This window comes from Mobula birostris, chromosome 5 (genome assembly GCF_030028105.1).
Source record: "Mobula birostris isolate sMobBir1 chromosome 5, sMobBir1.hap1, whole genome shotgun sequence".
NCBI lineage: Eukaryota > Metazoa > Chordata > Chondrichthyes > Myliobatiformes > Myliobatidae > Mobula > Mobula birostris.
The window spans coordinates 111,792,244-111,811,065 of NC_092374.1; positions in this window are offsets into that span (position 1 = coordinate 111,792,244).

An 18,822-nucleotide genomic window follows, 5' to 3' on the forward strand; every position below is an offset into this window, starting at 1 on the left:
ACATACAGATAAACCAGGTGGGAAAGACACCACACAGATAAACCAGGTGACACAGACACCACACAGATAAAACAGGTGAAATAGTTGGGACAGATACCACACAGATAAACCAGGTGAGACAGGCACCACACTGATAAACCAGGAGAGACAAACACCACACAGATAAACCAGGTGAAGTAGTTGGTACAGACACCACACTCATAAACCCAGTGAAATAGTTGGGACAGATACCACACAGATAATCCAGGTGAGACAGGGACCACACTGATAAACCAGGTGAGAAAAACACCACACAGATAAACCAGGTGAAGTAGTTGTGACAGACACCACACAGATAAACCAGGTGACAGAGGCACCACACAGATAAACCAGGTGAGACAGGCAACACACAGATAAACCAGGTGGGACATGCACCACACAGAAAAACGAGGTGAGACAGACACACAGATAAACCAGGTGGGACAGACAACACAGATTAACCAGGTGAAGTAGTTGGGACAGACACCACGCAGGTAATCCAGGTGACACAGACACCAGACAGATAAGCCAGCTGATGTAGTTGGGACAGATACTACACAGATAAACCAGGTGAGACAAACAACACACAGATAAACCAGGTGTGACAGACACCACGCAGGTAAACCAGCTGATACAGGCACCACACAGATAACCCAGCTGGGACAGGCAGCACATAGATAAACCAGGTGAATTAGTTGGCACAGACACCACACAGACAAACCAGGTGAGATAGGAACCACACAGGTATACCAGCAGAGATAGGCACCACACAGATAAGCCAAGTGAGACAGCCGCAACACTGATAAACAGGTGAAGTAGTTGGGCAGACACCACAGAGATAAACCAGGTGAAGCTGCTGGGACAGTCACCACACAGATAAACCAGGTGAGACAGGCAGCATACAGATAAACCAGGTGGGACATTCACCACACAGATAAACCAGGTGAAGCAGTTGTGACAGATGCCACAGAGATAAACCAGGTGGGACAGTCACCACACAGATAAACCAGCTGGGACAGGCACCACACAGATAAACCAGGTGACACAGACACCACACAGATAAACCAGGTGAAATAGTTGGGACAGGTACCACACAGAAAAACCAGGTGAGACAGATACCACACAGATAAAACAGGTGAGACAGGCACCACACTGATAAACCAGGTGAAGTAGTTGGGATAGACACCAGACTGATAAACCAGCTGAAATAGTTGGGACAGATACCACACAGATAAACCAGGTGAGACAGGCACCACACTGATAAACCAGGTGAGACAAACACCACACAGATAAACCAGGTGAAGTAGTTGGGACAGACGCCACACAGATATACCAGGTGACACAGACACCACATAGGTAAACCAGGTGAAATAGTTGGGACAGATACCACACAGATAAACCAGGTGAGACAGGCACCACACTGATAAACCAGGTGAGACAAACACCACACAGATAAACCAGGTGAAGTAGTTGGGACAGACACCACACAGATAAACCAGGTGAAGTAGTTGGGACAGATACCACACAGATAAACCAGGTGAAACAGGCACCACACGGATAAACCAGGTGAGACAGGCAACACACAGATAAACCAGGTGAAATAGACACCACACAGATCAAGCAGTTGAGTCAGGCACCACACAGATAAACCAGGTGGGACATGCACCACAGAGAAAAACGAGGTGAGACAGACAAACAGATAAAACAGATGGGACAGGCACCACACAGATGAACCAGGTGAAGTATTTGGGACAGACACCACACAGATAAACCAGGTGAGACAGGCACCACACAGATGAACCAGGTGAGACAGGCACCACACAGATAAACCAGTTGCGACAGGCACCACGCAGATAAACCAGGTGAAGTAGTTGGGACAGTCACCACACGGATAAACCAGGTGGAACAGGCACCGTACAGATAAACCAGATGAAGTACTTCGGACAGACAACACACAGACAAAGCAGGTGAGACAGGTACAACACAGATAAATCAGGTGGGACAGGCACCACAGAGATAAACCAGGTTAGACAGACACCACAAAGATAAAGAAGGTGAGGTAGTTGTGACAGACACCACACAGATAAACCAGGTGACACAGACACCACACAGATAAACCAGGTGAAATAGTTGGGACAGATACCACAGAGACAAACCAGGTGAGACAGGCACCACACTGACAAACCAGGTGAGACAAGCAGCACACAGATAAACCAGGTGAAGTAGTTGGGACAGACACCACACAGATAAACCAGGTGAAATAGTTGGGACAGATACCACACAGATAAACCAGGTGATACAGGCACCACACTGATAAACCAGGTGAGACAAACACCACACAGATGAACCAGGTGAAGTAGTTGGGACAGACACCACACAGATAAACCAGGTGAGACAGGCACCACATAGATCAAGCAGGAGAGGCAGGCACCACACAGATCGACCAGGTGAGACAGGCACCACACAGATAAACCAGTTGCGACAGACACCACACAGATAAACCAGGTGACACAGACACCACACAGATAAACCAGGTGAAATAGTTGCCACAGATACCACACAGATAAACCAGGTGAGACAGGCACCACATTGATAAACCAGGTGAGACAAACACCACACAGATAAACCAGGTGAAGTAGTTGGGACAGACACCAGACTGATAAACCAGCTGAAATAGTTGGGACAGATACCACACTGATGAACCAGGTGAGACAGGCACCACGCTGTTAGACCAGGTGAGATAAACACCTCACAGATAAACCAGGTGAAGTAGTTGGAACAGACACCACACAGATAAACCAAGTGATAGAGGCACCACACAGATAAAGCAGGTGAGACAGGCAACAGACAGATAAACCAGATGAGGTAGACACCACGCAGATCCAGCAGGTGAGTCAGGCACCACACGGATAAACCAGGTGCGACATGCACCACACAGAAAAACAAGGTGAGAGAAACACCACACAGATAAACAGGTGAGACAGGCACCACGCAGGTGAACCAGCTGGTACAGGCACCACACAGATAAACCAGGTGAGACAGGCACCACACAGATAAACCAGGTGAAGTAGCTGGGACAGACACTAAACAGATAAACCAGGTGATAGAGGCACCACACAGATAAACCAGGTGAGACAGGCACCAAACAGATAAACCAGATGAAGTAGTTGCGACAGGCACCACACAGATAAACCAGGTGAGACAGGCACCACACAGATAAACCAGGTGAAGAAGTTGCGACAGGCACCACAGGCAACATACAGATAAACCAGGTGGGACAGACACCACACAGATAATCCAGGTGACACAGACACCACACAGATAAAACTGGTGAAATAGTTGGGACAGATACCACACAGATAAACCAGGTGAGACAGGCACCACACTGATAAACCAGGTGAGACAAACACCACACAGATAAACCAGGTGAAGTAGTTGGTACAGACACCACACACATAAACCAGGTGAAATAGTTGGGACAGATACCACACAGATAATCCAGGTGAGACAGGCACCACACTGATAAACCAGGTGAGAGAAACACCACACAGATAAACCAGGTGAAGTAGTTGTCACAGACACCACACAGATAAACCAGGTGACAGAGGCACCACACAGATAAACCAGGTGAGTCAGGTACCACACAGATAAACCAGTTGCGACAGACAACACACAGATAAACCAGATGACACAGGCAACACAAAGATAAACCAGGTGAAGTAGTTGTGACAGACACCACACAGATAAACCAGGTGACACAGACACCACACAGATAAACCAGGTGAAGTAGTTGGGACAGACACCACACAGATAAACCAGGTGAAATAGTTGGGACAGATACCACACAGATGAAACAGGTGAGACAGGCACCACACTGATAAACCAGGTGAAGTAGTTGGTACAGACACCACACACATAAACCAGGTGAAATAGTTGGGACAGATACCACACAGATAATCCAGGTGAGACAGGCACCACACTGATAAACCAGGTGAGAGAAACACCACACAGATAAACCAGGTGAAGTAGTTGTCACAGACACCACACAGATAAACCAGGTGACAGAGGCACCACACAGATAAACCAGGTGAGTCAGGTACCACACAGATAAACCAGTTGCGACAGACAACACACAGATAAACCAGATGACACAGGCAACACAAAGATAAACCAGGTGAAGTAGTTGTGACAGACACCACAAAGATAAACCAGGTGACACAGACACCACACAGATAAACCAGGTGAAGTAGTTGGGACAGACACCACACAGATAAACCAGGTGAAATAGTTGGGACAGATACCACACAGATGAAACAGGTGAGACAGGCACCACACTGATAAACCAGGTGAAGTAGTTGGGACAGACACCACACTGATAAACCAGCTGAAATAGTTGGGACAGATACCACACAGATAAACCAGGTGAGACAGGCACCACGCTGTTAGACCAGGTGAGACAAACACCTCACAGATAAACCAGGTGAAGTAGTTGGAACAGACACCACACAGATAAACCAAGTGATAGAGGCACCACACAGATAAACCAGGTGAGACAGGCAACAGACAGATAAACCAGGTGAGGTAGACACCACACAGATCAAGCAGGTGAGTCAGGCACCACACAGATAAAACAGGTGGGACATGCACCACACAGAAAAACAAGGTGAGAGAAACACCACACAGATAAACCAGGTGAGACAGGCATCACGCAGGTGAACCAGCTGGTACAGGCACCGCACAGATAAACCAGCTGGGACAGGCAGCACTCAGATAAACCAGGTAAAGTAGTTGGGACAGACACCACACAGATAAACCAGTTGACACAGACACCAGACAGATAAGCCAGCTGATGTAGTTGGGACAGATACTACACAGATAAACCAGGTGAGACAAACAACACACAGATAAACCAGGTGTGACAGGCACCACGCAGGTAAACCAGCTGGTACAGGCACCACACAGATGACCCAGCTGGGACAGGCAGCACATAGATAAACCAGGTGAATTAGTTGGCACAGACACCACACAGACAATCCAGGTGAGATAGGAACCACACAGGTAAACCAGCAGAGATAGGCACCACACAGATAAACCAAGTGAGGCAGCCACAACACTGATAAACAGGTGAAGTAGTTGGGCAGATACCACACAGATAAACCAGGTGAAGCTGCTGGGACAGTCACCACACAGATAAACCAGGTGAGACAGGCAGCATACAGATAAACCAGGTGGTACAGGCACCACACAGATAACCCAGCTGGGACAGGCAGCACATAGATAAACCAGGTGAATTAGTTGGCACAGACACCACACAGACAAACCAGGTGAGATAGGAACCACACAGGTAAACCAGCAGAGATAGGCACCACACAGATAAACCAAGTGAGGCAGCCACAACGCTGATAAACAGGTGAAGTAGTTGGGCAGACACCACACAGATAAACCAGGTGAAGCTGCTGGGGCAGTCACCACACAGATAAACCAGGTGAGACAGGCAGCATACAGATAAACCAGGTGGGACATACACCACACAGATAAACCAGGTGAAGCAGTTGTGACAGATGCCACAGAGATAAACCTGGTGGGACAGTCACCACACAGATAAACCAGTTGGGACAGGCACCACACAGATAAACCAGGTGACACAGACACCACACAGATAAACCAGGTGAAATAGTTGGGACAGGTACCACACAGATAAACCAGGTGAGACAGGCACCGCACTGATAAACCAGGTGAGACAAACACGACACAGATAAACCAGGTGAAGTAGTTGGTACAGACACCACACAGATAAACCAGGTGAAATAGTTGGGACAGATACCACACATATAAACGAGGTGAGACAGTCACCACACTGATAAACCAGGTGAGACAAACACCACACAGATAAACCAGGTGAAGTAGTTGGGACAGACACCACACAGATAATCCAGGTGAGACAGGCAACACACAGATAAACCAGGTGAAACAGGCACCGTACAGATAAACCAAATGAAGTACTTCGGACAGACAACACACAGTCAAAGCAGGTGAGACAGGCACAGCACAGATAAATCAGGTGGGACAGGCACCACACAGAAAAACCAGGTTAGACAGACACCACAAAGATAAAGAAGGTGAAGTAGTTGGGACAGACAGCACACAGATAATCCAGGTGAGACAGTCACCACACTGATAAACCAGGTGAGACAAACACCACACAGATAAACCAGGTGAGATAGACACCACACAGATCAAGCAGGTGAGTCAGGCACCACACAGATAAACCAGGTGGGACATGCACCACACAGAAAAACGAGGTGAGACAGACACACAGATAAACCACGTGGGACAGGCAACACAGATAAACCAGCTGAGGTAGTAGGGACAGACACCACACAGGTAAACCAGGTGAGATAGTCACCACAAAGATAAACCAGGTGAAGTAGTTGGGACGGACACCACACAGATAAACCAGGTGACACAGACACCAGACAGATAAGCCAGCTGAAGTAGTTGGGACAGATACTACACAGATAAACCAGGTGAGACAAACAACACACAGATAAACCAGGTGAGACAGGCATCACGCAGGTAAACCAGCTGGTACAGGCACCATACAGATAAACCAGCCTGTACAGGTACCACACAGATAAACCAGCTGGGACAGGCAGCACTCAGGTAAACCAGGTAAAGTAGTTGGGATAGACACCGCACAGATAAACCAGGTGAGATAGGCACCACACAGGTAAAGCAGCTGAGACAGGCACCACACAGATAAACCAGGTGAGACAGGCACCACAGAGATAATCCAGATGAGATAGACATGACACAGATAAACCAGGAGAAGTGGCTCGGACAGGCATCACACAGAAAAATGAGGTGAAGTCGTTGGGACAAGGACGACACAGAAAAACCAGGTGAGATAAGCACCCCACAGGTTAACCAGCTGGTACAGGCACCACACAGATAAACCAGATGCGATAGGCACCACACAGATAAACCAGGTGAAGTAGTTGCGACAGGCACCACATAGATAAACCAGGTGAGACAGGCACCATACAGATAAACCAGGAGGGACAGACACCACACAGATAAACCAGGTGAAGTAGTTGGGACAGACGCCACACAGATAAACCAGATGGGACAGGTAACACACAGATAAACCAGGTGCAGTAGCTGGGACAGGCACCACAATGATAAACCAGTTGAGACATACACCACATGGATAAACCAGATGGGGCAGACACCACACAGATAAACCAGGTGAAGTAGTTGCGACAGGCACCACACAGATAAACCAGGTGGGTGCAGACAACACACAGATAAACCAGGTGGGACAGGCAACACTCAGATAAACCAGGTGAAGTAGTTGAGACAGACACCACACAGATAAACCAGGTGACACAGACACCACACAGATAAACCAGGTGAGACAGATGCCACACAGATAAACCAGGTGACACAGACACCACACAGATAAACCAGGTGAAATAGTTGCCACAGATACCACACAGATAAACCAGGTGAGACAGGCACCACATTGATAAACCAGGTGAGACAAACACCACACAGATAAACCAGGTGAAGTAGTTGGGACAGACACCAGACTGATAAACCAGCTGAAATAGTTGGGACAGATACCACACTGATAAACCAGGTGAGACAGGCACCACGCTGTTAGACCAGGTGAGATAAACACCTCACAGATAAACCAGGTGAAGTAGTTGGAACAGACACCACACAGATAAACCAAGTGATAGAGGCACCACACAGATAAAGCAGGTGAGACAGGCAACAGACAGATAAACCAGATGAGGTAGACACCACGCAGATCCAGCAGGTGAGTCAGGCACCACACGGATAAACCAGGTGAGACATGCACCACACAGAAAAACAAGGTGAGAGAAACACCACACAGATAAACAGGTGAGACAGGCACCACGCAGGTGAACCAGCTGGTACAGGCACCACACAGATAAACCAGGTGAGACAGGCACCACACAGATAAACCAGGTGAAGTAGCTGGGACAGACACTAAACAGATAAACCAGGTGATAGAGGCACCACACAGATAAACCAGGTGAGACAGGCACCAAACAGATAAACCAGATGAAGTAGTTGCGACAGGCACCACACAGATAAACCAGGTGAGACAGGCACCACACAGATAAACCAGGTGAAGAAGTTGCGACAGGCACCACAGGCAACATACAGATAAACCAGGTGGGACAGACACCACACAGATAATCCAGGTGACACAGACACCACACAGATAAAACTGGTGAAATAGTTGGGACAGATACCACACAGATAAACCAGGTGAGACAGGCACCACACTGATAAACCAGGTGAGACAAACACCACACAGATAAACCAGGTGAAGTAGTTGGTACAGACACCACACACATAAACCAGGTGAAATAGTTGGGACAGATACCACACAGATAATCCAGGTGAGACAGGCACCACACTGATAAACCAGGTGAGAGAAACACCACACAGATAAACCAGGTGAAGTAGTTGTCACAGACACCACACAGATAAACCAGGTGACAGAGGCACCACACAGATAAACCAGGTGAGTCAGGTACCACACAGATAAACCAGTTGCGACAGACAACACACAGATAAACCAGATGACACAGGCAACACAAAGATAAACCAGGTGAAGTAGTTGTGACAGACACCACACAGATAAACCAGGTGACACAGACACCACACAGATAAACCAGGTGAAGTAGTTGGGACAGACACCACACAGATAAACCAGGTGAAATAGTTGGGACAGATACCACACAGATGAAACAGGTGAGACAGGCACCACACTGATAAACCAGGTGAAGTAGTTGGGACAGACACCACACTGATAAACCAGCTGAAATAGTTGGGACAGATACCACACAGATAAACCAGGTGAGACAGGCACCACGCTGTTAGACCAGGTGAGACAAACACCTCACAGATAAACCAGGTGAAGTAGTTGGAACAGACACCACACAGATAAACCAAGTGATAGAGGCACCACACAGATAAACCAGGTGAGACAGGCAACAGACAGATAAACCAGGTGAGGTAGACACCACACAGATCAAGCAGGTGAGTCAGGCACCACACAGATAAAACAGGTGGGACATGCACCACACAGAAAAACAAGGTGAGAGAAACACCACACAGATAAACCAGGTGAGACAGGCACCACGCAGGTGAACCAGCTGGTACAGGCACCGCACAGATAAACCAGCTGGGACAGGCAGCACTCAGATAAACCAGGTAAAGTAGTTGGGACAGACACCACACAGATAAACCAGTTGACACAGACACCAGACAGATAAGCCAGCTGATGTAGTTGGGACAGATACTACACAGATAAACCAGGTGAGACAAACAACACACAGATAAACCAGGTGTGACAGGCACCACGCAGGTAAACCAGCTGGTACAGGCACCACACAGATAACCCAGCTGGGACAGGCAGCACATAGATAAACCAGGTGAATTAGTTGGCACAGACACCACACAGACAATCCAGGTGAGATAGGAACCACACAGGTAAACCAGCAGAGATAGGCACCACACAGATAAACCAAGTGAGGCAGCCACAACACTGATAAACAGGTGAAGTAGTTGGGCAGATACCACACAGATAAACCAGGTGAAGCTGCTGGGACAGTCACCACACAGATAAACCAGGTGAGACAGGCAGCATACAGATAAACCAGGTGGTACAGGCACCACACAGATAACCCAGCTGGGACAGGCAGCACATAGATAAACCAGGTGAATTAGTTGGCACAGACACCACACAGACAAACCAGGTGAGATAGGAACCACACAGGTAAACCAGCAGAGATAGGCACCACACAGATAAACCAAGTGAGGCAGCCACAACGCTGATAAACAGGTGAAGTAGTTGGGCAGACACCACACAGATAAACCAGGTGAAGCTGCTGGGGCAGTCACCACACAGATAAACCAGGTGAGACAGGCAGCATACAGATAAACCAGGTGGGACATACACCACACAGATAAACCAGGTGAAGCAGTTGTGACAGATGCCACAGAGATAAACCTGGTGGGACAGTCACCACACAGATAAACCAGTTGGGACAGGCACCACACAGATAAACCAGGTGACACAGACACCACACAGATAAACCAGGTGAAATAGTTGGGACAGGTACCACACAGATAAACCAGGTGAGACAGGCACCGCACTGATAAACCAGGTGAGACAAACACGACACAGATAAACCAGGTGAAGTAGTTGGTACAGACACCACACAGATAAACCAGGTGAAGTAGTTGGGACAGACACCACACAGATAATCCAGGTGAGACAGGCAACACACAGATAAACCAGGTGAAACAGGCACCGTACAGATAAACCAAATGAAGTACTTCGGACAGACAACACACAGTCAAAGCAGGTGAGACAGGCACAGCACAGATAAATCAGGTGGGACAGGCACCACACAGAAAAACCAGGTTAGACAGACACCACAAAGATAAAGAAGGTGAAGTAGTTGGGACAGACAGCACACAGATAATCCAGGTGAGACAGTCACCACACTGATAAACCAGGTGAGACAAACACCACACAGATAAACCAGGTGAGATAGACACCACACAGATCAAGCAGGTGAGTCAGGCACCACACAGATAAACCAGGTGGGACATGCACCACACAGAAAAACGAGGTGAGACAGACACACAGATAAACCACGTGGGACAGGCAACACAGATAAACCAGCTGAGGTAGTAGGGACAGACACCACACAGGTAAACCAGGTGAGATAGTCACCACAAAGATAAACCAGGTGAAGTAGTTGGGACGGACACCACACAGATAAACCAGGTGACACAGACACCAGACAGATAAGCCAGCTGAAGTAGTTGGGACAGATACTACACAGATAAACCAGGTGAGACAGGCATCACGCAGGTAAACCAGCTGGTACAGGCACCATACAGATAAACCAGCCTGTACAGGTACCACACAGATAAACCAGCTGGGACAGGCAGCACTCAGGTAAACCAGGTAAAGTAGTTGGGATAGACACCGCACAGATAAACCAGGTGAGATAGGCACCACACAGGTAAAGCAGCTGAGACAGGCACCACACAGATAAACCAGGTGAGACAGGCACCACAGAGATAATCCAGATGAGATAGACATGACACAGATAAACCAGGAGAAGTGGCTCGGACAGGCATCACACAGAAAAATGAGGTGAAGTCGTTGGGACAAGGACGACACAGAAAAACCAGGTGAGATAAGCACCCCACAGGTTAACCAGCTGGTACAGGCACCACACAGATAAACCAGATGCGATAGGCACCACACAGATAAACCAGGTGAAGTAGTTGCGACAGGCACCACATAGATAAACCAGGTGAGACAGGCACCATACAGATAAACCAGGAGGGACAGACACCACACAGATAAACCAGGTGAAGTAGTTGGGACAGACGCCACACAGATAAACCAGATGGGACAGGTATCACACAGATAAACCAGGTGCAGTAGCTGGGACAGGCACCACAATGATAAACCAGTTGAGACATACACCACATGGATAAACCAGATGGGGCAGACACCACACAGATAAACCAGGTGAAGTAGTTGCGACAGGCACCACACAGATAAACCAGGTGGGTGCAGACAACACACAGATAAACCAGGTGGGACAGGCAACACTCAGATAAACCAGGTGAAGTAGTTGAGACAGACACCACACAGATAAACCAGGTGACACAGACACCACACAGATAAACCAGGTGAGACAGATGCCACACAGATAAACCAGGTGACACAGACACCACACAGATAAACCAGGTGAAGTAGTTGGGACAGACACCACACAGATAAACCAGGTGGGGAAGGAACCACACAGATAAACCAGGTGAGACAGGCACCACACAGATCAAGCAGGTGAGGCAGGCACCACACAGATAAACCAGGTAAAGTAGTTGGGACAGTCACCACACGGATAAACCAGTTGGAACAGGCACCACACAGATAAACCAGGTGAAATAGTTGCGACAGATACCACACAGATAAACCAGGTGAGACAGGCACCACATTGATAAACAAGGTGAGACAAACACCACACAGATAAACCAGGTGAAGTAGTTGGGACAGACACCACACAGATAAACCAGGTGAAATAGTTGGGACAGATACCACACAGATAAAACAGGTGAGACAGGCACCACACTGATAAACCAGGTGAAGTAGTTGGGACAGACACCACACTGATAAACCAGCTGAAATAGTTGGGACAGATACCACACAGATAAACCAGGTGAGACAGGCACCATGCTGTTAGACCAGGTGAGACAAACACCTCACAGATAAACCAGGTGAAGTAGTTGGAACAGACACCACACAGATAAACCAAGTGATAGAGGCACCACACAGATAAACCAGGTGAGACAGGCAACAGACAGATAAAACAGGTGAGGTAGACACCACACAGATCAAGCAGGTGAGTCAGGCACCACACAGATAAACCAGATTGGACATGCACCACACAGAAAAACAAGGTGAGAGAAACACGACACAGATAAACCAGGTGAGACAGGCACCACGCAGGCGAACCAGCTGGTACAGGCACCGCACAGATAAACCAGCTGGGACAGGCAGCACTCAGATAAACCAGGTAAAGTAGTTGGGACAGACACCACACAGATAAACCAGGTGAAATAGGTACCGCACAGATAAAGCAGGTGAGACAGGCACCACACAGATTAACCAGGTCAGAGAGACATGACACAGATAAAGCAGGAGAAGTTGCTCGGACAGGCACCACACAGATAAAGCAGGTGAAGTAGTTGGGACAAGCACGACACAGATAAACCAGGTGAGATAAGCACCCCACAGATAAACCAGGTGAGACTGGCACCATGCAGGTTAACCAGCTGGTACAGGCATCACACAGATAAACCAGGTGAGACAGGCACCACACAGATAAACCAGGTGAAGTAGTTGTGACAGGCACCACAGGCAACATACAGATAAACCAGGTGGGAAAGACACCACACAGATAAACCAGGTGACACAGACACCACACAGATAAAACAGGTGAAATAGTTGGGACAGATACCACACAGATAAACCAGGTGAGACAGGCACCACACTGATAAACCAGGAGAGACAAACACCACACAGATAAACCAGGTGAAGTAGTTGGTACAGACACCACACTCATAAACCCAGTGAAATAGTTGGGACAGATACCACACAGATAATCCAGGTGAGACAGGGACCACACTGATAAACCAGGTGAGAAAAACACCACACAGATAAACCAGGTGAAGTAGTTGTGACAGACACCACACAGATAAACCAGGTGACAGAGGCACCACACAGATAAACCAGGTGAGACAGGCAACACACAGATAAACCAGGTGGGACATGCACCACACAGAAAAACGAGGTGAGACAGACACACAGATAAACCAGGTGGGACAGACAACACAGATTAACCAGGTGAAGTAGTTGGGACAGACACCACGCAGATAATCCAGGTGACACAGACACCAGACAGATAAGCCAGCTGATGTAGTTGGGACAGATACTACACAGATAAACCAGGTGAGACAAACAACACACAGATAAACCAGGTGTGACAGACACCACGCAGGTAAACCAGCTGATACAGGCACCACACAGATAACCCAGCTGGGACAGGCAGCACATAGATAAACCAGGTGAATTAGTTGGCACAGACACCACACAGACAAACCAGGTGAGATAGGAACCACACAGGTATACCAGCAGAGATAGGCACCACACAGATAAGCCAAGTGAGACAGCCGCAACACTGATAAACAGGTGAAGTAGTTGGGCAGACACCACAGAGATAAACCAGGTGAAGCTGCTGGGACAGTCACCACACAGATAAACCAGGTGAGACAGGCAGCATACAGATAAACCAGGTGGGACATTCACCACACAGATAAACCAGGTGAAGCAGTTGTGACAGATGCCACAGAGATAAACCAGGTGGGACAGTCACCACACAGATAAACCAGCTGGGACAGGCACCACACAGATAAACCAGGTGACACAGACACCACACAGATAAACCAGGTGAAATAGTTGGGACAGGTACCACACAGAAAAACCAGGTGAGACAGATACCACACAGATAAAACAGGTGAGACAGGCACCACACTGATAAACCAGGTGAAGTAGTTGGGACAGACACCAGACTGATAAACCAGCTGAAATAGTTGGGACAGATACCACACAGATAAACCAGGTGAGACAGGCACCACACTGATAAACCAGGTGAGACAAACACCACACAGATAAACCAGGTGAAGTAGTTGGGACAGACGCCACACAGATATACCAGGTGACACAGACACCACATAGGTAAACCAGGTGAAATAGTTGGGACCGATACCACACAGATAAACCAGGTGAGGCAGGCACCACACTGATAAACCAGGTGAGACAAACACCACACAGATAAACCAGGTGAAGTAGTTGGGACAGACACCACACAGATAAACCAGGTGAAGTAGTTGGGACAGATACCACACAGATAAACCAGGTGAAACAGGCACCACACGGATAAACCAGGTGAGACAGGCAACACACAGATAAACCAGGTGAAATAGACACCACACAGATCAAGCAGTTGAGTCAGGCACCACACAGATAAACCAGGTGGGACATGCACCACAGAGAAAAACGAGGTGAGACAGACAAACAGATAAAACAGATGGGACAGGCACCACACAGATGAACCAGGTGAAGTATTTGGGACAGACACCACACAGATAAACCAGGTGAGACAGGCACCACACAGATGAACCAGGTGAGACAGGCACCACACAGATAAACCAGTTGCGACAGGCACCACGCAGATAAACCAGGTGAAGTAGTTGGGACAGTCACCACACGGATAAACCAGGTGGAACAGGCACCGTACAGATAAACCAGATGAAGTACTTCGGACAGACAACACACAGACAAAGCAGGTGAGACAGGTACAACACAGATAAATCAGGTGGGACAGGCACCACAGAGATAAACCAGGTTAGACAGACACCACAAAGATAAAGAAGGTGAGGTAGTTGTGACAGACACCACACAGATAAACCAGGTGACACAGACACCACACAGATAAACCAGGTGAAATAGTTGGGACAGATACCACAGAGACAAACCAGGTGAGACAGGCACCACACTGACAAACCAGGTGAGACAAGCAGCACACAGATAAACCAGGTGAAGTAGTTGGGACAGACACCACACAGATAAACCAGGTGAAATAGTTGGGACAGATACCACACAGATAAACCAGGTGATACAGGCACCACACTGATAAACCAGGTGAGACAAACACCACACAGATGAACCAGGTGAAGTAGTTGGGACAGACACCACACAGATAAACCAGGTGAGACAGGCACCACATAGATCAAGCAGGAGAGGCAGGCACCACACAGATCGACCAGGTGAGACAGGCACCACACAGATAAACCAGTTGCGACAGACACCACACAGATAAACCAGGTGACACAGACACCACACAGATAAACCAGGTGAAATAGTTGCCACAGATACCACACAGATAAACCAGGTGAGACAGGCACCACATTGATAAACCAGGTGAGACAAACACCACACAGATAAACCAGGTGAAGTAGTTGGGACAGACACCAGACTGATAAACCAGCTGAAATAGTTGGGACAGATACCACACTGATAAACCAGGTGAGACAGGCACCACGCTGTTAGACCAGGTGAGATAAACACCTCACAGATAAACCAGGTGAAGTAGTTGGAACAGACACCACACAGATAAACCAAGTGATAGAGGCACCACACAGATAAAGCAGGTGAGACAGGCAACAGACAGATAAACCAGATGAGGTAGACACCACGCAGATCCAGCAGGTGAGTCAGGCACCACACGGATAAACCAGGTGCGACATGCACCACACAGAAAAACAAGGTGAGAGAAACACCACACAGATAAACAGGTGAGACAGGCACCACGCAGGTGAACCAGCTGGTACAGGCACCACACAGATAAACCAGGTGAGACAGGCACCACACAGATAAACCAGGTGAAGTAGCTGGGACAGACACTAAACAGATAAACCAGGTGATAGAGGCACCACACAGATAAACCAGGTGAGACAGGCACCAAACAGATAAACCAGATGAAGTAGTTGCGACAGGCACCACACAGATAAACCAGGTGAGACAGGCACCACACAGATAAACCAGGTGAAGAAGTTGCGACAGGCACCACAGGCAACATACAGATAAACCAGGTGGGACAGACACCACACAGATAATCCAGGTGACACAGGCACCACACTGATAAACCAGGTGAGACAAACACCACACTGATAAACCAGGTGAGACAAACACCACACAGATAAACCAGGTGAAGTAGTTGGTACAGACACCACACACATAAACCAGGTGAAATAGTTGGGACAGATACCACACAGATAATCCAGGTGAGACAGGCACCACACTGATAAACCAGGTGAGAGAAACACCACACAGATAAACCAGGTGAAGTAGTTGTCACAGACACCACACAGATAAACCAGGTGACAGAGGCACCACACAGATAAACCAGGTGAGTCAGGTACCACACAGATAAACCAGTTGCGACAGACAACACACAGATAAACCAGATGACACAGGCAACACAAAGATAAACCAGGTGAAGTAGTTGTGACAGACACCACACAGATAAACCAGGTGACACAGACACCACACAGATAAACCAGGTGAAGTAGTTGGGACAGACACCACACAGATAAACCAGGTGAAATAGTTGGGACAGATACCACACAGATGAAACAGGTGAGACAGGCACCACACTGATAAACCAGGTGAAGTAGTTGGGACAGACACCACACTGATAAACCAGCTGAAATAGTTGGGACAGATACCACACAGATAAACCAGGTGAGACAGGCACCACGCTGTTAGACCAGGTGAGACAAACACCTCACAGATAAACCAGGTGAAGTAGTTGGAACAGACACCACACAGATAAACCAAGTGATAGAGGCACCACACAGATAAACCAGGTGAGACAGGCAACAGACAGATAAACCAGGTGAGGTAGACACCACACAGATCAAGCAGGTGAGTCAGGCACCACACAGATAAAACAGGTGGGACATGCACCACACAGAAAAACAAGGTGAGAGAAACACCACACAGATAAACCAGGTGAGACAGGCACCACGCAGGTGAACCAGCTGGTACAGGCACCGCACAGATAAACCAGCTGGGACAGGCAGCACTCAGATAAACCAGGTAAAGTAGTTGGGACAGACACCACACAGATAAACCAGTTGACACAGACACCAGACAGATAAGCCAGCTGATGTAGTTGGGACAGATACTACACAGATAAACCAGGTGAGACAAACAACACACAGATAAACCAGGTGTGACAGGCACCACGCAGGTAAACCAGCTGGTACAGGCACCACACAGATAACCCAGCTGGGACAGGCAGCACATAGATAAACCAGGTGAATTAGTTGGCACAGACACCACACAGACAATCCAGGTGAGATAGGAACCACACAGGTAAACCAGCAGAGATAGGCACCACACAGATAAACCAAGTGAGGCAGCCACAACACTGATAAACAGGTGAAGTAGTTGGGCAGATACCACACAGATAAACCAGGTGAAGCTGCTGGGACAGTCACCACACAGATAAACCAGGTGAGACAGGCAGCATACAGATAAACCAGGTGGTACAGGCACCACACAGATAACCCAGCTGGGACAGGCAGCACATAGATAAACCAGGTGAATTAGTTGGCACAGACACCACACAGACAAACCAGGTGAGATAGGAACCACACAGGTAAACCAGCAGAGATAGGCACCACACAGATAAACCAAGTGAGGCAGCCACAACGCTGATAAACAGGTGAAGTAGTTGGGCAGACACCACACAGATAAACCAGGTGAAGCTGCTGGGGCAGTCACCACACAGATAAACCAGGTGAGACAGGCAGCATACAGATAAACCAGGTGGGACATACACCACACAGATAAACCAGGTGAAGCAGTTGTGACAGATGCCACAGAGATAAACCTGGTGGGACAGTCACCACACAGATAAACCAGTTGGGACAGGCACCACACAGATAAACCAGGTGACACAGACACCACACAGATAAACCAGGTGAAATAGTTGGGACAGGTACCACACAGATAAACCAGGTGAGACAGGCACCGCACTGATAAACCAGGTGAGACAAACACGACACAGATAAACCAGGTGAAGTAGTTGGTACAGACACCACACAGATAAACCAGGTGAAATAGTTGGGACAGATACCACACATATAAACGAGGTGAGACAGTCACCACACTGATAAACCAGGTGAGACAGGCAACACACAGATAAACCAGGTGAGATAGACACCACACAGATCAAGCAGGTGAGTCAGGCACCACCCAGATAAACCAGGTGGGACATGCACCACACAGAAAAACGAGGTGAGACAGACACACAGATAAACCAGGTGGGACAGGCAACACAGATAAACCAGCAGAAGTAGAAGGGTCAGACACCACACAGGTAAACCAGGTGAGATAGTCACCACAAAGATAAACCAGGTGAAGTAGTTGGGACAGAGACCACACAGATAAACCAGGTGAGACAGGCACCATGCAGGTAAACCAGCTGCTACAGGCACCACACAGATAAACCAGCTGGGACAGGCAGCACTCAGGTAAACCAGGTAAAGTAGTTGAGATAGACACCACACAGATAAACCAGGAGAAGTGGTTCAGACAGGCAC